At 45.1% G+C, this 24091-nt stretch overlaps 1 protein-coding gene across 2 annotated transcripts in view; it reads right to left on the bottom strand.

Annotated features, from left to right (window-relative positions):
• Positions 1–24091, bottom strand: part of TMEM108 (transmembrane protein 108) — a 325722-nt gene that overhangs the window by 18595 nt on the left and 283036 nt on the right. The window lies entirely within an intron of this gene.

Below are 24091 nucleotides of genomic sequence, written 5' to 3'. Positions count from 1 at the left end.
CCTGCATGAGCTTGCACACATCCACAAACAATCCTAAAATAAGACAAAGATGTCTCAGTGCCATAGGAGAGTGACAGGCAGGATGGGACAGGGGTCCAGAGAAGGGCAACCAGATCTGGAGCCCATAATGTACTTAGCACAGTCTGGAAGAGGAGATGCAATCTGTAAACACTAGCTGGTATTATGTCATTATTATCACCTGCTTTTCCTATGGCACTCATGCGGCTGAACTCTCTGGGGAAAGTCGTCATTGGTGATACCTGGCCTTTTTGAGCAAAAAGAGCCCTTTTGAGCATGAAAAAAAAATGAATTTTGCATGACAGTCAATGTGTGCACTTTTAGTTCATTGAGAAAATGTACAAGGACAAAAGCCTCTAAGTTTAAAAACATTTCTAAATATTCATGGATTTTATTAATCACAACAGCAGGTGCCCATACTGAAAAAAAGTGCCTCATACAAACATGAGTGTAGGCTCTATTCAGACTGTAGACTGTGAGACTGGCTGTTTCCTGACAACGCAGGAGTTGGGAAGAGCTGGTCTCTGTTGTTGAGGAGAGGCCAGACTAAGGCCTGATTCTGAGCCGTGAATGCCTCCTTGTTCGCACGAACCCCCTTGTCACTCTCACGCCTTTCCTTCAGCCCATGCCGGGCCCCCAGACTATGGATAGAGAGCTCTGTCTCCATCCGATAATGCTCTCAGAGCCTCTGACCCCCGTCAGATTCCAGCAGGACAAATGCCCAAGGCAGGGGCCCTGGCTGTGACGTGCACGTGTCTGATGGGGAAGGCAAGGGCTGGGGCGAGATTCTAGGAAGCAGAGGGAGGGAGATCTCCTGGTAGCCTTTGACACCAGGTCCAGGAGAGGATCACATTAGGTGTGTGGCAGGGCTGTGGGGTAGACGAGTGTATCCCTTACTCGTTCCAAATTAGTAGGTGGGGGGAGAAGGAGGGATTTCAGATTGAACAGAGGGGTAGCGCCCACCACCTCTAGGACCAATGATTTCCCCTAAAGAACCTCTTTTTTCTAAGTTTGCATTCACGATCTAGACCATATAGCAACAGTATGCTCTGCTTATTCAAATCAATCCTAAAAACTGTTTACTGAGCACCTGCTCTGGCCCAGGCATCCATGCTCAATTTAATCCTCAGAACCACTCAGTGGGGTAGGAAATTGAGGTTCAGGGAGATTAGGTAACATGCAGAAAGTCACACTGTAGCAGAAGTTTGTGAGGCCAGGGCTGTTCCTAAAATGCATGCTTTTTCTGGTCAACCACCATCAATGACGTGGGAGGAAGAAGGGCAGTAAGTTGCCTCCACAGAAGAAACCAAGTGCTGCTGTGCTCTGCAGTCAGAGGCTAGGCCACCTCCCTCCCACAGCTTAATACTGTAGGGACAATCTATTCTTAGGGCTGCTGGCGGTGACCTCCCATGTTTTGAGGGACATTCCCTTATGCCTTGGTTCAATATAAGTGTTGTTAAGGATTGAACTGAGCTCCCTCAGACTCCTATGCTGAAGCCCCAACCCCTAGTACCTCAAAATATGACAGTATTTGGAGGTAAGACCTTCAAAGGGGTGATTAAGGTAAGACAAGCCCAACAGGGTGGGCCTTAACCCAATCTGAGTGGTGTCCTCAGAAGAGGACATCAGGACCTACAGAGACTCCAGGGCATGTGTACACGGGCACGACCACGTGGAGACAAAGCAGCAAGAGCATGCCGGCTGCAAGCCAAGGAGAGGCGCCAGGGGAATCCAGCCCTGCCGGCACCTTGATCTTGGACTTCCCAGGATGCAGAACTGTGAGAAAGAGATTTTTAAGCCACCCAGCCTGTGGTACTCTGTTACGGCAGCCCTGGCAAACTGATACACGTGCCTTATGGTAGAGAGCCTCTGAAGAAGGAGGGATGGAGACAGGGCTTTTGTGCAGGTGGTTTATATTGGGAAGTGATCTGAAAGGTCAGCTGTGGGGGCCTGAGACAAGTGAAACAGAGAAGCCAGTCTACTCACAACAGGGCAGGTTATGAGCTGCTCTGGGGCACCTCAAACTCCTGGGGACCTCCCAGGGGCTGAACAGGCTGTGCCTCAAATTGCCTGAAAAGGGCCCTCACCAGAGGCTCCCATCCCCACTGGTCAAGGGCTGCCCCCTGGGTGCTCATCCCACTACATTTCCTGGCTGCCAGGAGTCGTGCTTGGCTGGTTAGAGAAGCCCTGGGCCAAGGGGCTGCCCGCCTGTGCCCAGCTGGTGGCTGCTGCAACAGCTGGAGTTAAAATTCAGGGCCCAGGGATTCCTGGGGTCGAGCACCAGATGTGTCAGATACAATCAGAGACTGGAGACCAAGGACACAGCAGTCTTTTGGCTGCAACATCAAGGGCAACACAAAGCTTTAGGAGAGACACTGACTGACCCCAGGGACAGGCCTTCCGGTGAGAGCTACCCCAGCTTCTAGGAGAACTTCCGCAGCACTTCAGAGGCAGAGGCGTTAATACAGATTGGTCTTTAAAATACACAGAGAAAGAAATTCCTCTGACTTTCCCATCATCAGAGCTCCAGGGGCTAATGCTCCCAGCCGGGGAGCCTATGACCGGAATCCTCGGTGCTGTAAGACGTACAGTGCAAGTAAATATGTTTGTCCTGCTGCTGCTTTGTTTGTTTGTTTGTTTGTTTAGTTGCCAGCATCCTCTGAAGTTATTTTTCTCTCTAGGAGGACTGTAGAGTTACCTCTCAGCCCTTTCCTCTTTGGACTTTAGAGTAGATCTTTGGTATGATGCACGGACACTGCCATGCTGGGTGCCAAGGGTTTTCACCTGGAGGGAGACATTTAGATACCACAACGAGAGGGGACCTAGAGCTCATCTAATCCAATCCCCTTATTTCATAGGGGGGGCAATGGAAGAAGGGAAGTGACTTGCCTAAGAACCCTCAGCTAGTTGGGGACACAGCCTGGACCACAGCCATTATTTCAAAGCAACTTTTCATTTTTCTCATAAAAATCACTACGATGTTGCACCATCCAAACACCACCTTCAATTTCTACTGCCACCTTCAACATGGAAATCAGACGAGAGTTTACCTCTCCTCTCTGGCACAAAAGGTTAACAACTGAAAGTGATGCATACTGCCACAATACACAATACACACGCAAGGCCTTCAACCCAGGGCTTCCCTAACACATGCAAATGTTCATTCAAGGCCCTTTGTGCGGGCCTGCACATTCCCCCTCCCCACAATCTGGGGCTACTGCCTCGTTGCATATTATTTGCATTGATTTGCATAATGGACTCTGGAGCCTCTAATTCCACATATGTAAGAGAGACTAAAACTAAAATCTAGCTTGACGTGCTTGAAGTGTGGAACCGAATTTTAAAACATGTTGGAATAAAGACAAGCGTGTGTGTGGGGTGGAAGCCCACAGATTGATGGGTGCCCAGATGTCAAGGCAAGGCCTCCTCCGACCAAAATTCCAATGCATACGTGATCCCAGGACCCAAGGGAAGGAAAGGCCCTCCTTCTGTTTATTTGGTTGGCTGCCCACAGTCCATATTGGGCATGACATCTGCATCTGGCAAAGGCAAGGAGGGAATTGGTGAAGAGAGAAATAGCTAATATGTACCATGAACTGCTGGAAGTGCTAAGCCTGTGCTGACACATTTAGTCCTCATAGCAATCTGACGAGGCAAGTACTATTATTAGCTCCCTGCTGCAATTGAGGAAGAGAAGCACAGAGAGGTACAGGAACCTGCCCATGGTCACACAGCTGGGAACAGCAAGCTTCCATCTGAACTCTGGCAGTTTGGCTCCAGAGTCTACACTCTCACTACTTCACTCATTGCTCTGCTCTGCCCAACCCCCCAGGATGCTCTGCACATTCAAAAGCAGTGAGTCACAGCTTTGGGAAATTGATTTTCTATTGTTCTTTTCTTGACTTTTCTTCTCTCTTACCTGATTTCTTCTGTAGCTGTTCCAGGGCTCTGTATGACACATCTGGTGTTCTTTTAACAATTTAGTTAACTTCATTTTGCAAGTAACTGGGGGGAGCTTGTAGCATACAATAAAAGAACTGAAAACCCCTGTTTTAATTCTCTCCTCTTCCCCAATCCTGACATCTTATGCACACCGTTGTTTGGGAGAAGAAAAACTATAAAGTTTCTTTTAAAATTGCTTATATACATATGATATATTTGTTATTGGATAATTTGTATAAACAGAATTTTATTTCATTTCCTAGTAATTTTAAATATCATCTTCTTATAAGTAGGTCTGCCTTCCCCATTAATCTAGGTTTCTCCCATAAGATATTTTGTCCATTGCCATTTTGAACCCTTGTGACAATTAATCACAGGAGTCTGAGAAGTCTTCTGAGCCATCCTCTGTCACTAAGCAAGGTGGCAGCTGCTGGGCCATCCCAGTTCTTGGTGTGGTGATTTAAAATTGTGTCTATAAGTTCTCTGACACTCCTCCCACCAAGAGGGAGAGTCTATTTCCCCTCCCCCTGAACCTAGTGGACCTTTGTGGCTGCCTTGATGAACACAATGAAGCAAAAATGACACCGCATGCCTTCCCAGGCCAGGGTAGAAAAGATCGTGCAGTTTCTGCGGGTTTCCTTGGAGGCTTTCAGCTCCCATGTAGGAATGGCAGCTCCCTTGAGGTGGCCCCATGGAGAGACCTCATGGTGACAGACAGGAACTCCTGAGCTGCTGTCCCAGCCCAGCCAGGCACCAGACATGAGAGTAAAGAAGACTCCAAGATGACCCCGGCCTCAGCACTATTGTGTGGCAAGCACACAAGAGACTCCAGGTGAGAGTCGCCTAGCTGAGCCCAGTCAACCCTAAGATTTGTGAGCAAAATAAATGATTATAACTGCTTTATGCCACTGTTTTTTTATTGGTTTTTTTTTTTGCATCCATAGATAACTGAAACACTTAGGAATTTAGTTTCTGCATCTGATGTTTCAACAACAAAAGGAAAGAGTATTTACAGCATACCAAATCTGGCCATCAGGGAGTCTGTTTTCTACATGGGCAATAACATACAACCTTACCAGGAAATGGGCTTTTCTAATTTCAAGATTATTGCTCTTCAATTGGAAGGGATGCTAGGACTCTTAGTATCTAACTCCTTCACTTTACGGATGAGAAGGCTGAGTCCTAACAAAGTGAATGGCTTATCCTGGCCACACAGATATATAGGGTTAGGGACAGTCAGGGACCCAGGCCAACTCATTGCCTGGCCAATCCAATAATGTTTCAAACTCAGTGTTCTTTTTATGTTCATTGTGGTTCCGGTATTCTAGTGTGCTCCATTCTCTGAACTTCAATGATTCCTTTTATTTTAAAGATCAAATATAAACTCCTAATTACTTGGAGCATGGTTTCCCTTAATCAGAAATAAATATGCATTGTTGACTTCAGGGTGAACTGTGTGAATAATTTTAAGAGGCAACCCATGCCTGTGGCCTTGCTTCTTTCTGAAACCGAGGAGTTTTGGGTGCAAACCTTTGCTGTTTCCCTTTCTACAGGCTGCCACACTTCAAATGTTTCCTCTTATCAAGTCCTGCTGGAGACATGCCTCGTATCACAGGGCTATGGGACAGAAGGTTCAGGTCAGTGCGCTGAACTAACTGGGGTCATCACCTGGTGGGTTTCAGAAATGTCTGAGATTACTGGTTCCACAGTTGGACCGACAAGGTCCATGACTTCATCAGGAATTGTTTCCCAGAATATAGTCTATTGAACACGTGCCAGCAAGAAAACCACGTGAGATGGGCCTGTGTGCCCCAGACACACCTATGGCCTCCAGCCAACATGCATTCACCTTGTGCTGTAGCTCTGGAGGCTGACAGATCAGATTTTCCTAATGAAAGCACGTACAGACACGTGAACACACATGCATGCGTGCTCACATATATACACACTGACACAGAGCACAGGGCCTTTCCTGGGGTTAAGAAACAAGCAAGAATGACAAATTTGCAGCTTGAGTCCCCCCATTATCTCCATGCTAGCATATGGTTAAGTCATTTGTCCAAGGTCGAAATGACTGCTGTGCAGCAGTACCATGATGTAAACCTAGGTTTCTCTGACCCTGGCTGCCCAAGAGATCCTGGAGACTGAGAAGCCAGCTGCCATGCTTCCTCCTCAGAAGCCTGAATAGCCCAGGGAGGGGCCCATGTGGAAAAGAACTGAGGCTCCTGGCCTTTAGTCCTAGCCGAACTTCCGGATGACAGGAGTACCAACTTGTTAGCTGTGTGAGTGAGCCATCTAGAAAGTAGATAGATCTTCTAGCCTACCAACAAGAAGTATTTACATAGCATTTTTTTTTTAAGAGATAGGGTCTCACTCTGTTGCCCAGGCTAGAGTGCAGTGGCATCATTACATCATTATAGCTCACTGCAACTTTGAACTCCTGGGCTCAAACAATCTTCTTGCCTCAGCCTCCCTAGTAGCTGGGACTATAGGCATGCACCACCCTGACTAGCTAATTTTTCAAAATATTTTTTGTAGAGATGGAGTCTCATTATGTTGTTTCAGTTGGTTTTGAACTACTAGCCTCAAGTGATCCTCCCACCTTGGCCTCCCAAAGTGCCAGGATTACAGGCATGAGCCACCATGCCTGGCCAATTACTATTGATTTTAGGCACTAAGTTTTGGGGTGGTTTGTTAGGCAGCAGCAGTAACTAGAATATCACCCATATAGAAGTGAAATCAAAGCTCCTTCAGTGACTATTCTGGATTTAGACATCAGGGTTTTTTTTAGTGTTGGAGCTCAGCAGGCTGATTTTGACTTGGGTTTCCTTATTGTCCTTTCCTGACCAGACTCAGGGAAAGAAAAACACCCCACTTCCAGGCTCTTCCTACGACATCATGATTTCTCTGATTGACAGCCACAGGTTCACCCACAGGAAGAAAGGAACATACGCATGCTAGGAAGGCCATGAAGCTTCCTGGTACACACACTTTATGGGCTTGGGGTACAGATGGGATAGAGCTGGAGGCTGGGACATGATGCCAACATATTGAGGATGTGACCATTTCCCTCAAGGAGCTGCTATTCTAGAAGGGAATAAAGTCAGCTGTGACAGGGGCACAAACTCACACACTAACTTCTCTCAAAGACTTTTCCCAAACAAAAATGAGAGTCAGAAATAGATGATGAAAAGGTCAACCTAGCCTCTAATAAAATAACAGAGTCATTAATATTCAGGGAATATCTCTTTGACATCACGGGAAAGAACACAAACGCACCAGTTCAGACTGCCTTGTACACTCCTAAACTAAAAAGAAGAGGCTCATAAAAAGTGTTCCATGTTTTCTAGCAGAGAACCTGACCAACACTGTGTCATCCAGGTGACCAAGGGCAACGACAACAGGGATACAGTCATGTTGATACTATGTCCCTTGGTATGAGAATGGTACTTTATTTCTGCACTTTTTCTCCCCCAAACCTATAACCCCAGTATAATCATAAGAAAACATCAGAAAAATCCCAATTGAGGGATATTTAGACATTAAAAGGTCATCAAAAACCAGGAAAGTCTGAGAAACTGTTACAGCCAAGAGGAATCTAAGGAGACACGATGACGGAATGCAGTGTGGTCCCTGGAACAGGTGAAGGACATTAGGCTAAACCGAGGGGAATCGGAGTGAAGTATGTACTCCAGCAAAGATGACGTGTCAGTACTGGTTCAGTAACTGAGACAAGGTACCACAGTAACGTAGGATGTTAATAATAGAGGAACCTGGGTACAAGGTATCTAGGTATCAAGGTATCTCTGTATTACCATGGCAGCTTTTCTGTATATTTAAAACTACTCTAAAATTTAAAAAAAATTTTCAAAAAAAAAGGGCCACACACAAGACAGAGAGCAGGGATAATGTGGAGGCTATCCTGCGGGATGGGTTCTGTAAGGGGCCTTACTGAAGTGGGGTTTGTAGGCAACTTTCCCAGCAACCTGTGTGAGGCCATGTGTCCACAGGTGGGGGTGTGCAGATGGTGATGGGGGACTGAGGCCTTTCCTCTCCTCTTGCCAGCTTCTGGCCCCTCGGGTCTCTCTTAAATCTAGTGGGTAGATTCTGATCTAATGTATCTACCGATGTGTTTTGGAGCCTACTTAGAGAGAGAGAGGAGGGAAAATTCCATGACTGTCGCTGTATCTGTCTATCTTCCCCCGATTCTCACCTTTTTAGTATTCTCGTTCAAAGTGTGGACTTCGGAGGTGAAATGATCGGGGAGACTAATAACGGTCTGAACACAATTTTTAACCTGTTCAAATTCCAGTTGCGGAATCAGAGTAAATGCCACCCATGTAATACAAACAGCTGCCACTTTCTGAGCAAGTTGGCTGAGTGAAAATCAAAGCTTGTTCATCGTTATCATGGAGCTAGATTGCCCTGTGTTTAAACATGGGGGCCATATAAGGTGTTGGACGTGGATACCTCCATCCATTCTAAATTTCAGCCCAAATTCCTTTCCTGCTAGGTGATGACGCAGTCATCTGCAAAATCCAACTTCACTGTCACCTTATCTTGGCAAAGTCAAGGACCTGCAGACTGTGGGTCCCTGCCCAGTGCTCCTAGGGTACTCTGTCCCCACACATATTGTGACCCTTCTCCCCAGAGACCTTCAGTCGAGGGCATAGTGGGAAGGCCACAGACCTGGGGTCAGTGGGATTTGGGTTCAGTCCTGTCCCTGTAACTTCCTAGCTGTGGACTTCAGGCAAATGAGTTAAGCTTTGTTTTTCTCAGCTGTATAATAAGGATAATAGTGCCTAACTGCAGAGTGCCTTCAGGAGTGGGAATAAGAGATTAAGACGCATGGAGGGCCCCACACACTGCCTGGCATTCAACAGGTGGTAGCTCTTTTTTGGTTTCTAAACTAAACTTATAGGTGACTCCCCTGGGGCTGTGAGCCTTTCGAGTTGAACCATCTAGAGCCCCAGAACTTAGTTCACTACCTGACACATAATAAGAGCACAGTGATGCTTCTGAGACAACGTGAGAATGAAAGAGTACTTAAATAATTTCACACACTTGCGTTATTTGCAGCTGAACGCTTACCAAAAAATTAGAGATGTTTGTTTCTTTGAAGACAGTGTCAACGAAAGAAAGCAGGAAATAATGTCAATTCTGTGACATGGCAGTTCAGGGTGTGTGTGTGTGTGTGTGTGCACGTGTATATTTGTCTTGTTTTTACTTTGCTTGTTTCAGCGATTAACATTAACTGCTTCAAACAAGCACATATCCCACAAGCCAAGGCAGTAGGAGGGTGAGCTGGAACCCAATTGCTGCAGATCTGCTCCGGACACCGTCTCCCACAGCCGCTGCCACTGTGGGGAGCTCCACTGCTAATCACCTAAGCCTGCCGGCCTGCATTTCTTTCCAAAGTTCTAATGGGTGGTGTGAGAGCGTTCGCCAATATTTGGATTTTATGGAAACGAGTCCCAGCTTTTGCTGTTTCAAACTTACGTTTTTGGAAAGTTTTGATGGGAACAGTAGGAAGTAGGACAAAGTGGAGGAGTTTTTGCTGGGGGGCAGCCCCAAGATGGGACAGGCCCACCGTGGTGTCTTCAGAACGCTTGGCTCCTGTAAACCCAATACTCACTCCCAGAGCCTGCAGCCCACAGCTTGGGGTGTGGCCCGAAAGGCGCCTCAGAGAGCCTAACAGGACCTTTGGGACTGCCAAGGAACTGTGTGGAGAGTCCTGGGACCTGCCCAAAGAGGCTGGGGTACCTGACCTGAGCATAGGAGTGTCTGTACACTTAGCCACACAATCTCCAAAGCCAGAGGAGAAGAAAAAGACACAAAGTCCTGGCCTGATCATGCCTGAGAATCACTTACCTAAAAAGAGCATTAGGGGCTTTTGACCTGCCATCCTCCTGGGCGTGCTGACAATCTAAAGTGTCATCTCAGCACAAAAGAGCTTGCTGAGGAGGCAGGAGAAGAGGCTGCAGCTAGTGGCTAGCAGGGAGGACGGTGAAGTGTCAGGAGGAGGGGAGTGGGCAGGGCAGAGCCCACTGGGGAGGGGCTAATGTCCGAGAAGGGGTCTGCTCCCTACTCCTGAGCCCCTGCGGCCTCCCCTGTAGTGTCCTGCAAGGCTGCTTGGTATTCTCCCTCGCTTCCCGGAGGGTGGCTGCAGGGCTGTCTGGCCCTGCTCTCCTCGGTTGCCAAAGGTTCCCTGCCTGCTCCAGTTTGCCTGGAACAAAATAGCTCAGGCAGCACAGCTGTGCATCCTTGTGAAATTGCCTAATTTCCCATTTCAAGGCAGGCTGCCCATACCCCAAGGCATAATTTAGGTTTTGGGCATGAGTTGGATTTCACAACTGAATTCTGAAACTCAGTCCTCTAGGCTGTGCATGCTTTTCCTCCCCTGCTCCCTCCTCCACCATCCACCCCTCCCCACTATCAGTACTGATACCACCACTAATGCTAAATTTATACTTATTGAGGACCTACTATGTGCCACACACTGTACTAAGCAATTTCTGTATAGCATCTTACTCAATCTTCACAAACCCTATGATGCAGAAAAGAACAAACCTTAACCCATGTTCTCGCAGGACCTATATGATTATAAGGTACCCACACTCCACCTCTTTATTATTCTCTTTTGGGTGTAGATCTGTGTATTTAGGTACTTGTGTGATTGTGGATTTGAAGATGGCTTTCTGGTGAAAAAACTAATAAGACCATCTTGTCCACATAAAACAGGGGAGACAAAAACAACATACACAGAACAAGCAGAGAACAATGGAAGATGCTCTATAATTCAGGACCATGTTGGGTGGAATAGATTTTAGTGTAGCAGCTTGTCAGGGAGCCCAAGAAAGCTGGAGGAACCTGGGAAGGCTTCCTGGAGGAGGGGAAAGCTCAGTCCTTTTATTACCACTCCACCATTTGTTCATTTCTTCATTCACGCATTCAACAAACATTTATTGAGAGCTGAGTGTGGCTTTGTATTTCCCAGATAAATTGGTATCCTGATTTCAGCCATGGAGGTGGCTGTTACTACCTCATTCCCCACCATGAGCAATAAAATGCATATTGGCAGGGAAAATTCTGGCAAATTCTGAAAAGGTAGGTTTATCCATGGGCAGAAAATATTTACAGTGTGCTATGTTCAGAACAGGAACATACATTTAAAAAGCATCTACTATATTTGCAAGTACTTTACTCCTGCAAACTGATGTCACACAGCAACTTTTGTGAGGTGGGACTCATTCCCTAAAACTGAGATTCAGAGAGGTTAAGAGATTTATTCAAGGTGGAGCCAAGATGCACACCTAAGTACATTCATGTTTTTCTCTCCTTCTGTTTCCCTCTTTCTATTTTCAGCCATAGATGCCGCCAGCTGTAAACTCCTTTAGTAGTAATGCTTGATTACTTCTGCTCCTGGTGAGTTCAGCACCTGATCAAAGGGCTCCTAGCTTCAGCAGGCCTTGGAGAAGAGAACAGGACAACTTGGAAACAGGCTTTCCAGGGCCATTCCATTCTGGTCTCACCTCCACTCCAGGTACCCAGTTCAAACCCTGCTTCTGAGATGAACCCAAGAAAATAAGATCAGGGTGAAAACTTGAGCACATCCCTTGAAAAACTCTAACCTCCAGGCTAAGCCTGGGGGTGGCATAGGGAAGGTCCACTGCAACCCAACTTGCAGACACACCCTCCTCAGTAATAGAAGGGTAGCTGCCGTATCTCCTAGGTAGGAGGAGGAGGGAAAGGGGTTCCTTGCTTCTGAGATTTGCTTAGCTGATCCTCCCTTACCCAATCATAGCTCCCAACAACCCAGATACCCAAAGGACATAGATAACACCCCCCCATGTATATCCTGTGCCCTCTTTCTTCTCTTTCCTGGGGAGTGTGGAGAGAAAACACACACTGGAATCAGACAGAACTAGGTATAAATCCACTCACTAGCTTTATTACCTGGCATCAGTTCCCTAGACAAGCTAGCTAGGTTGGGATTCTCTCTAGCTCTTTCCATTCACCATGGTGTCTTCTCTTTGGTTCTTTTAGATTTTGTGTCGAGTGGATGCAATGGATGCTGCCCCTGCTGCCCACCACCCGGCTTCCTCCCCAAGCCCCCAACAATGAGGCTCTCCTTCCATAGCTGCTGGAGTGTTGGCAGCTGAGAGCACATGGCTGAGCTTGCCTTCAGGAGTGGCCCTGGGATGAAGAGAGCTGCCTTGCTCAAGGTTACACACACTTCCTGGGAAACCTGTATCCAAGGACTGGTTTGTGTGGGGGTAAAAGGCCTGCAGCTGCCTTAAAAGAGCTTCCTTGACTCAATTTGGGAGGGCTGTGAAGGGCCATCCCAGCTCAGGAGTCCCCCACAGAGTTGGCTAAGGCCTTGGTGTGACTGCACCACAGCCCAGCTTCTCCCCCTGCCTAATCCTGCCTCCCTTACTCTCCCCTAAAGGTGTCGATTCTGGGAGCAATTCCCCCAAACCTCCTGTATGAAAATTTCCAGCTCCTAGTCTGCTTCCTGGGAACCAGGTCTGTAACAGATGGTATCCAATCAATGCTGATGGTGAGGGGATGGTTATTCCTTTTTGCCGTTCCCTTCCTGTGTCTTACTCCCCTGGATTCCTTCCATCTCATTCAACACTGCTTCAAAGATCTGCCCCCTCCAGCAAGGCTTCCTTGATGTACCCCTTCCCAGTTATGGTCACCCTAATCATAAATGCCACTCTAACAGATGGTAGGTAAGGCTTTCGTTCTTGCCATTGTGTATTTTCTCACATCTTTCCATTAGCCTGGAAGCTTCTTATGAATAGGCAATTTCAAATTTAATTTTAAAATATTCCTTCTCACCCAGTCATATATAGTGATGGTTGGTGGCACTTAATCCTGCTGGCTACACAGGCTTGACAAACCCCTTATCGCTGCCCCACCTTCCTCTCTTACTATTTAATTCATTCAGCACACACTGGCTGTCCTGTTTGAGCTAGGAATCGTCTGTGCTATGGGGACACACAAAGAAATGTTCTCTCCCTACCATCCAGGGAGTTGTGGTCTAGCAGGAGAGCCTTGTGGTAAAGTGGGTGAGCCCAGGCGGGACTGCCAAGGTTCAAACCTCCCTCTCCCACTCAGTGATCTGGGGCAAGTTATTTAAGCTCTCCATGCCTTAGTTTCCTTACCTTTAAAATGAGAATAATAAGAATATTATTACGATGATCTTATTATTATCCACCTCATAGGATTATTGTGAGGATTAAAGCATTATTAAGCATTGTTAAGTCTGCATTTTCCAATATGGTAGCCACTAGCCACATGCAACTACTGAGCACTCTATATGTAGTTACATGCTGTAAGTTACATATTGTAAGTATAAAATACATACCCAATTTCCTCCCCCCTTTTAGAAATTTGAATATATTCATGGAGTACAAGTACAATTTACTATTAAATACATTAATACATTACATTGTGGTGAAGTCAGGGCCTTCAGCATATGCATCAATGAGGCAATGCACATTGTACCCACCAAGCCGCCTCCCATCATCCAACCCCTTCTCACTCCCCGACTCCTGTGAATCTCCACTGTCCATCATTCCACACTTGTTGTCCATGTATACACAGTATTTGGCTCTCATGTATAAGTGAGAACATACATGTGTTATTTGTCTTTCTGTGTCTGAGTTGTTTCACCTAAGATAACGGCCTCCAATTCCATCCACGTTGCTGCAAAAGATATGATTTCATTCTTTTTCACAGCTGAATAGTATTCCATTGTGTATATATATATCACATTATCCAATCTTCTGTTAATAGACACTTTGGTTGATTCCATATCTTTGCTATTGTTCATAGTGCTGCAATAAACATATGAGTGCTGGTATCTTTTTATATATTGATTTATTTTCCTTTTTGAACAGCTAGGACTATAGGTGCATGCCGCCATGCCTGTCTAATTAAAAAAACATTTTTTTTTTGAAACGGGGTCTCGCTATGTTGCCCAGGCTGGTCTTGAGCTTTTGGCCTCAAGTGATCTTCCCATCTCGACCTCCCAAAGTGCTGGGATTATAAGCATAAGCCACCACGCATGTGTGGGGAGTGGGCTCTGTGGCTAGTGAGTGCACTGGAGCAGGCTTCCAGGAATTGAAAGAAGAGACGGGCAGCAGCGGGCAGATGAGACATGTTCCTTTATTGGTAGGGAGATGCAGCCACAGAGAGAGCATGGCCGAGAGCATGGCGAGTACTCATATATGGTTCAGAACAATAGAGGCAACATGCCAGGGGAAAGCATGATCACACGGGTTCACATAGGAGATAACACCTTGGTTACATAACCGTGCTGACTCTCACCTCCCTGGAAAGCTGGCGGGAGACACACTGGCAATTACATTAGTTTGGCCTAAGAAACCTATTGCCCATACAAATGAATTTCCCTTACAGCATGGCCTCCAATTTTGAAAACTAGCATAAAAAATGCAGAATATTCCATTAATAACTTTTTGTCTTGATTACATGTTGAAATGATAATATTTTAGATATGTTGGGCTAAATATATTCTTAAAATTAATTTTACTTTTTATTAATGTGGCTACTATACAAATTGAAATGATATGTATGGCTCATATTATATTTCTATTGGACAGTGCCGATCTAAGTCTTTGCTATAAAAATAATAACGAAAAGCAAAACATAAGAACTACCATCATAGAGGTATATATACTGCCAGAAGAGCTACCAGTATCAGCACCACCTGGGAATCTATTAGAAAGGCACATTGTTAGGTCCCCCTTCCAAACTGGATTATCAACTCTGAAGAAATGCCCTGAATCTGTTTTTAAAAAAGCCTCCAGGTGATTCTGATCTGACCAAAGTTTAAAAGGTACTGCCCTAAGGGAGTACAGAAGAATTAGTAACCAGTCTAGGTAGAGGAGGAGACCATGTCATCCACCACACCAGTAACAGAGAAGACAGAGGGCAGGGAAGGCCACACAGAAATGGTCCAGGCATTTAATAAGTTTAACATAAAAATAGTCAGAGGGCCTGCAGCAAATCTCCATCCCACTAGGCTTGGCTCCTCCAGATGCTTTTTTCTGGAAACAATGCCCTCTGGCTTGGTTGGGTCCCCTGCCCTCTGCACCTTTCTCATCTAAAGTGTGCCAAGAACAAATGGAATCTAAACGGTGTGCCCTTACTGGAATTAATTTGCATTTCTACAGCATGACCTCAATAGGTGTGTGTGCTATTCCCTGTGATGTGCTCACCGCCAGCTGGACGTGGTGCAGATGGGCAGCCCAGGTTCAGAAGAGAGTGCATGAGGAAAGCAGCAAGAGCTCAGCAGCTGGCCTGTGACAAGTGGGTCGGCTTCTAAATAGAGCCACTTCCTGAGCGCACATAAGCCAGTGCAGGCTTAGCAGTAGCTGCAGAGATCCCTTCCCGTTAGGAGAAGATTCTACACTAACTCTATGATTTTGCACTTTGGATTTATGGTCTTTATTTTCTTTGGGGCTCCTACCAAATGGATGCCTTTCAGTAGATGATGCCCAAATTTGGCCCTTGGTCTTCATAGAGAGGGACATGAGTCCAAAGAAGTCCCTGCATTGTGGCATGGTTATTACACTTTGTGACTCAGGACTTGGTAAGCTCAGGCCCCATTTCTTTCCCTGGGAGAGTGGGAGGGGATAGCTGGGAAGAAGGGGCTCCATGGGACATCATCACCGTGGAGGATGCTGCGGGTGCAGAGCAAACTCATCCTTATACAGAAGCCTGTCTTTGCTCTCTGCCCACCCCACCCTCTGCCCCAGGTTCCTTTTTATTTAAAGCTTGTGTACTCGCAGCCATCTTTGCTCATAATGACAGTATCACCTTTATCCACTGTGAATTATGCTGCAGAACTTCTGGGCCAGCAGCAAGGTTTCTGTTACACTGTTTTCTGTAAATATGAATAGCCTTGGGTCTGTGTACCACACACACCCACAGCAGGAAGGGCAAGCGTCACAACATCAGCAGTGACAGCTGCATCAGGTTTACTGGCAACAACACTAATAATATTAATTATGGAAGTGATAGTTACAGTGGTGGTGGTGAAGAATCGTCAAATAGATATCATTTAGTTGGTCCTACTATGTTCTGTGTACTGTGTTAAGTACTTTCCTACTATGCCAGATTATATTTTCCAAACATGACTGTGCCAAAGTATCTCATCCTACAGGTTATTTTATAAATGTGATGTTGATTGCGAGGTGGGGTCTGTGTTCCCTCCCCTTGCATCTGGGCAGGCCTGTGACTCTGGCAGAAGCGACTCAATGAGTTCCAAGGCCAGGTCGTGAAAGACAATGTGTAATAAGTCCAGCCACCCTGGAGCTACCACACAGAGATGGAAGGAGATGCTCAGCTCCCAGCTGTCCAAGCCCCCAGCTGTATGGATCTTCCCAGCAGCAACTGCCAGACATGTGAGTGGGTAAACCTTCAGGTGACTTCAGCCTAGCTGACCTGAGATGAGCTGTCCCCTCTAAATCCTGTCCAAATTGCAGGTTTTCTAACAAAATAAATGGTTTCATTGTTTTAAAATGCTATTTTTTTGGGTGGTTCTGTTACACAGTAATAGTAAATGGAACTCCTACATTATGTCATTAATCCCCATGGTAATCTTTCAAACTAGGCATTATGGCTATCTTACAGATGAGGAAATATGCAAGGGGTTAAGTAATCTGCCTGAGATTTCACAGCTGATATGTGGCAGAGTTGAGCTGCAAGCCCAGGACTGTCTTGCCCTGAGCACAGGATCTTAGAGTCACAACTTACCTAGCTTGGCCACTACAATGGGTCTGTGGCCCTGCCTAGAAGTGTCTGTTAGATTACACATGAAGCCACATGGACATCTGTAAGCAGAAATGACCACTAGGGCTTTTCATATGTCATCCTTAAAGGTCTGCAGATAAGGCTGATTCCTATGCCTAGTATGAAAAGGCCTTTGACCTTGAAGTGGGAATGGGAACAAAGGATGCTGGCGGCCTTGAGCTTGCAAGAGAGCTGTGATGTCCTAGAACTCTGGAGGACTTTTAGAGGTTGGCCTGTTTTTTTCTTTTTTAACCATCCATAATACTATTTTAAGGAATGTGTTCTAAGAGTCAAAAGGCTTCTTCACTGACTTTTGCTTTGGAGTCCAGTTAGTTTGTAAGCTGGTGATAGCCCATTTGGGATAATCTTTCGGGGACACAGAAAAGTCAGATGTGATACTTAGATTTCACCAGCTGGTACACCCAAAATGACTTGGGGGCTACCCTTGGAATTGGAAAACAGAGGGAATACCATCAGAGACAGTGCACAGTAGGTGGGAGAAATGGTCACCAGCCTCACTTGCGGTGGACGGGACCTTCAACCAGGTGGAGCAGGTTTGCTCCTGCAGAGCTAGTTTTCAGACCAGATCCCCCAGCCGGCTTGGCTAAACACAGAACAGACGCAGTCAGGGTCGGCTCATTTTTCTCTATTCTTCTGAGGGTTCCCACACTTCAGGGCAGAGACTTATCCTATCTGCAATCATACTGGAGGCCTGATTGGACCCATCTTCTGATTACTGAATATCCCTTGCTCTTTCATTGCTCTTTTTTGAGTCACTCAGGGAGTCATTTGTTCCTTTCTTTTTAAAATTAACTTTATTGAGGTATAATTTATATGCAATAAAATTCACCATTTTAAGTGTACATATTAGTGAGTTTTAACAAATGTATACACTTTTGTAGCCACTACCATAATGAAGACACAGAACACTTCCATCTTGCCATAAAGTTCCCTTGTGTCTCTTTGTAGTCTAATCTCGCCAGCTCCCACTCCAGGCAAGGGAACTGATTTCTATCATTTTAGGTATATTTTTTCTGTTCTAGATTTTCACATAAGTGGAATTAAATAGAATCATTTGTGTCTGGCTTTCATTCAGCATAACATCTGTGAAATTTATCAATTTGCTGCATGGATCAGTGGCTCATTCCTTTTTTATTGCTGTGTAGTATTCCATTACATGTTTTTTTTTTTTTTTTCCCCTCCCCCAATTTGTATATTCATTCATCTGATGATAAATATTTGGGTTGTTTCCAGTTTGGGGCTATTATGAATAAAGCTGCTGTAAACATTTGTTTACATGTCTTTGTGTGGACATATGTTTTCATTTATCTTGGGTAAACACCTAGAGATGGAACTGCTGGAACATACGGTAAATGTATATTTGACTTTGTTAAAAACTGCCAAACTGTTTCCCAAAGTGGTTTACCATTTTACATTTTTGTCTTAAAATTTAATTGTTGATCAACAGATTGATGAATTGATTGTTTAGGTAATAAAGTATATTGGCATAATCCAAAAGTCAAAATGCAGAAAACAAATATAGTGCAATGTCTTCCTCCCTTCAACCCAGCTGAAGGTGAGCAGTGTTACCAGTTCCTCAAGGACTGAAACGTTCACAAGCAAACAATTACCTACAGTTTCCTTTTCTCACTTTTTATACAGATGAGTGTGCCTTAGACACACCTTACTTTTCTCACTTAACAATATACCTTGGATATTGTTAAAGAGTCATTTCCCAAAGTGTGTTCTGAGGAACTCTACCCATCACCGTGTACCTATAAGAAAAGGGTTCCCAAATTAACTTGGGAAAATGCTGCATACTATGGCTACCTCTTAGAAATTGATAATGCACATTGGCTTATTAAAGGCTCTAAGAAGTCCTGGGATTAAAAAAGCAGAGCTTCCAAAATTATTTGACTGGAGAATATTTCTTTGCAGCAATACCTACTTAACATTTTGCAGAATGAGAATTCTGCAGAAAACTCTCAGAGAAGCACTTATGCAGATGAAGAATGAACAAACTTTTTCTGTAAAGGGCCAGACAGTAAACATTTTAGGCTTGTGGATATGGTCTTGGTTGCAATTATAGTACTCAATTCTGCCACTGTAGGGTGAAAGCAGCTGCAGACAAGCTGTAAATGAATGGGTGTGGCTGTTTCAATAAAACTTTATTTACAAAAAGTGGCGGCAGACTGTAGTGTGGCAGGACTTGGAAGGTGTCCGTTAAGGTTTTTTTTTTTCTTTTGGTGAGATAGGATCTCTCTGTCGCCCAGACTGGAGTGCAGTAGCATCATCATAGCTCACTGCAACCTCCAACTCCTAGGCTCAAGCAATCCTGCTGGCTCAGCTATCCAAGTAGCTAGGACGACAGGTACACATCACCATGCCTGGCTAATTTTTAAAAATTACTTCTTGCAGAGATGGGGTCTCGCCATGTTGCCCAGGTTAATCTGGATCTCTTTGCCTCAAGCAATCCTCCCACCTTAGCCTCCCAAAGTACTGATTTTACAGGTGTGAGCCACTGCACCTGGCCCCCATTAAGTTTTGAAAGTGTTTTCCAAATTAGGGGGAAGGTATCCTGGAGCAGAGGCTGGGGAAAATAAAAACTGCCAAGAACTGAATGAACAACTGCTCAGTCTGAAACCACTTACCTACCCTCTTCTCCTCTCCATCCCTCTATCCTCCTCTATGCCCGGAGGGTCCACCTGGAGCACTGGAAAAGGTCACATGGTCATGCTCTATTTGATTATATAAATGTCCCATGACTAAGTGGAGGCTTTTGGATTCTGGGCTTCAGCACCCCCATCTGTAAGACCACAGACTTCTTGACAGATTACTCCTTCTAGGATTTGATGAAATCTTTGTCCATGTCAGAACCCTATGAGGATGAGTGAGCTTGTGGCCAGAAAAGTGCTAGACATATGTAATTCTGGGAGTGAATTTTATAAGTTTTCTCATCTAACAGTTGGGCCATAGATATGATAGTTATCTAAGGAAATTCTAGCTCTTCTGTTTTAAGCACCATATTTCATCAAATATAAGAAGCAACACACTATTGTTTTATGTGCCAGTGAGAAAAAAAGCTGCCAATTAAACTATAACACAATGCTTTCTTACATTTATAATTCTTAATCTATGCTTATTGAAAGAGCTCCCTTAGACTTATCCAGACAGTTTTATCATGCATCCTGCTGCCTTCAGTTACCGCACATGGCGCATAACTGCCAATCCTTTCACAAGCAGCTCAGCAACAAAACACCCAGTTTCAAGTGCTTTATGAGTGTCTTCTTTCCTTTGGTCCCTCTTCTCCCACCCATTCCCATGGAATGGAGACCAGTCTAATAATGATGGACATTTGTTCCATAAATATCAAACTTCCGCCCTGCAGTCTGCTTTGCCCTTCTGCACACACAACTTTTTGTTTCAATGTGGAGTCACAGTGAATCTCTGTGAAGACTTTTAAAACAGCAGTTAGATACACATAGTGCCAATGACACATTTGCCTCAAATGGTGAGGTGATGAGGTGAACAATCACAACCGATATTCGCTCACACGTGGGCAACGGTAACTACGTAATGAGTGTGGTCTGGTTGACAGCGACCGTAAGATACCTCCTGGTTTCAGAGATATTAAAGGAACAGAAGTTTCTCTAACAACGTAAACCTAGATGAATATGTGTGATTAACTGAACAAAGTTCTAATTGTGAACTTTAGGAGGTAAAGAAAAAACTTGTTGCCTCAAAGCAAGCATTTTTCTTCTTCATAACCATTCCCAAATGCTCTACAGTGACATTCAGATAATTCTGGCTGAATATCTGTGTGCTGGAAGTCACCTGGATGAAAATAGGTCTAACTATGGAATTCTCGCAGGGGCTAACTTGGTATGATCCACAAAACTGTATGTTCACACTTGCCTGCCCTCCCCCTCCTGCCCTCCCGTGAGCTCAAAAAGGATCTTATGGTCTACATAATGAATTATATATGAGGGTATGAAATGCTGATCATTTTAAAGTAAGAAAATCAGAAGTGAACTACAGTTAGTATTTTTAAACATGTGCTTAGCACATATGCCAAAGGAATGTGCAAGGGAAAAAGCCAAATTAGGAATTTATATCCATTTTAAAAAATGGTTATATGACATTTAAAGTAAAATGTGACAAGCTCCTGCTACCCGTTAAGGATGCTGCCTGGCTCCCTAAGCTGCTCTCTGAGCTGGGCTTGCCAGATTCTGTCCGGTGGGGTGGGGGGTGCAGGGATCTGGTGAAGGGTGGGTGCATGCTGGGGTGGCAGCAAGAGCACCCCACTATATGGTGGGCCTCTCCTCTTGGTCATGGATCTCGTGTCTTTCTCCTTTTGAGATTCAGGTCTAACTCCAAACCCATGTTCTTTCCATCCCATGCTGATTAACAGAGGTGCAGCTAGAACCCAATATAAAAACCCTAATATTTCTGTTCTGTATAACTTACTGTCGCAAACAAGCTTCCTGGCAAAGCTCCCTCAGAGATGGGGCCGAGTGATTTGATATTCTGGATGCCAGTTTACCCTTCTGGGCTCCTGTAACATGGCTGTAGTCTCAGATGCCTGGCCAAATCCATGTGAATCTGAATCTTCAGATGTGCCCCAGCTGGGCAACGTCCCTGGCTCAGAGCTTCACTGGCAGACACCCAATGTGGTATATGCCACGCTCTTACCACAGACATGGAGGCCTGAGAGGACAGAGTTGGTCTGTGATGTACACCTTTCATACTTTCAAAAAGGCTTCAGGACAGAACAGGTACAAACGTAAGTCTTGTAACATAAAAATTGAGCTCGAGATCAGAGGAATAGAAGACTAAAACGAGCTGAGGCAGAGGTGGAAACAAATGCAACAAGAAGAAGCAAGAGCCACTTGTGAAATTCACCCTGCTCTCCCTGCCTCCTGTCCTCTCATTGCTAAGCAACCTTAAAGGACACAAGCAAATCGATGCACACAAGCAAGCTGATGCTTCTCTAGGATGTCAAGGAACACAGTTTGGGAGAGATCACATGCCTGCCTTGTGCTTATGAAGCAAAGTTTGGGCAAATGGGCAGAATGATTAAATTGGATAGCAGACAAGACACAATTCTGTTCTTTTTCTGAAAGCGAGAGCCTAAACAAAGAGATTAGGGAACATAAAGAGGTTCTTGGCTGGTTCCTAAACTGTCTCCAGGTGTGTTAAGTTTAGGATGTGATTATTTCTTTCCCTGGACCACCTTTCTCCCCATTCAAATCTTATACCTAGGACTTCCTCATGTCCAGAGCATGAAGGTGATAGAGTTGGGGTAGACCACGTGCCCACTTTAAGTTAGAGTAAGGTCCTGATTTATGGAGTCAGAGATGGGTGACAGCACAAAGCCAAAAGCGGACATAGCAATCCTCGGCATGGGTGGCTGGCTTCCGTTTCCCTAGTGGATAGGGCCTTTCTGGTATCTGAAGCCATGTTGGACTCTTGTTGTGCCACTGCTCTTGTAGGATCGGATCTTACATCTTCACTTTGGAAGAGTTAAGATTACATATGCTTCCATTTAAGGAATGCATACACAGACAGGTTCTCCTGACTCTTAAGACAAAATCAGCATCAGATTGTTCTCTGTATCTTCACCTACGTGGGGGAGGGGTTGGAATGGGTGGGTGAAGGTGGATTTATTAATATCCTGACATCCCTGGACAACATCTTCGTCTCCAGCTTTCCAGTATTTGGGAAGAGGTTCCCCTCCACTCCCAGCATGTCATTCTGCTGCTCAAAAATCTTGTTGCCTTCCTTCAGTTTATGGAGATCTTTCAAGATCAAGATTACAAAGATGGCTAAGTGGCTGTGACATAATAAGAAAGATATATTTGGTCTCTGTCTGGTTTCCTGGCATACAGCTTCTTTTAGTATGTTAATGAGATGACTGGTGGCTGGGGGCTTCTGGATAGAGTCGGGATAGGGGCTGGCTGCCAGGGGAACCACCCAAGTGATTAGAGGATTGGAATTTTTAGCCCTACCCTGACCTCTGGGGAGGGGAGGACAAGGGCTGGAGGTTGAGTTCATGGCTAATGGCCAATAATTTATCCCACATGTCTAAGTAATGAAGCCTCCATAAAAACTCAAAAGGATAGGGTTCAGAGAGCTTCTGGATTGCTGAACACAGAGGTGCTGGGAGGGTGGTGCACCCAGAAAGGGCATGGAAGCTCTGCACCCTTCCCACATACCTTGCTTTATGCATCTCTTCTATCTGGCTGTTCCTGAGTTGTATCCTTTTATAATACACCAATAAGCCAGTAAGTAAATGGTTTTCCTGAGTTCTGTGAGCTGTTCTGAAAAATTATTAAACCTGAGGAGGAGATTGTAGGAACCTCCAATTTATAGCCAGTCACCAGCACAGGTGACAACTTGTGACTGGCATCTGAAGTGCAGTCTTGTGGTACTGAGCCCTTACACCTGTGAGATCTGATGCTATTGCTGGGTAGAGAGAGTCAAGAGAGAGTTAAATTATAGGATACCCAGTTAGTGCTTGGAAAGTTGGAGAATTGGTTGGGGTAGGGAAAAAAACCCACACATTTGGTGTCAGAAGTGCTCTGTGTTGAGTGTGAACATAGAGAAAAACAATTTGTTTTTTTCTACTAGTGGCAGAGCTGAAACTTGAATCTTTCTAACTGTGTTCCTAGAGCATTGTAGCTTCTCACCGTATATCAGCCTTCCCAATAATTTCCTCTATTTGCCTTATAATTTAATCTTTTACATTTAACTATGTAGTAGATGTTGTGTGCCACTCAGATCCCCTCTTCAAGACCAAGGCTCTCATTTCCCAACTTCTCGGCTGCTGATGGCTCACTGCTGAATTCCTCTCCTGGAAATTTCCCTGGGCCACCCAAGACTATGCCCCTCCAGGGTGAACCCACATTCAACCACTGGTTGAGGTCAGGGCACAAAAACCCTTGTTTCCATTTGGGGCAACTCTGAAGGACCATCCCAGCTCTCCAGATCCCCAGCTCCCCAGGGAGTCAGCTGAGCTCTCTGTATTAATAGTCTGGCAGCTGGGCCACCCACTCTGCTCTGCCCTGTTCTGCTTCACCCTGACTCCCAGTGCACTCAGCACTAAATGTCCCAGACTATAACCCCTCTTCCGGCTTCTCTGGGGAACCTGAGGCAGACAGTTCAATCTGTTTGTAACTTACTTTGATATACTATGTGTGATGAAGCTCCAACTTATTTTTTACAAATACTCAATTCTCCCAATACCATTTACTGACTTAACCTTTCCCCAAATTTTGAACTGCTACTTTTATTATATTAAAAATTT

Source organism: Propithecus coquereli, unplaced genomic scaffold (assembly GCF_000956105.1).
Source record: "Propithecus coquereli isolate 6110/MARCELLA unplaced genomic scaffold, Pcoq_1.0 Scaffold12, whole genome shotgun sequence".
NCBI lineage: Eukaryota > Metazoa > Chordata > Mammalia > Primates > Indriidae > Propithecus > Propithecus coquereli.
This window is presented reverse-complemented; position numbering and strand designations above follow the sequence as displayed.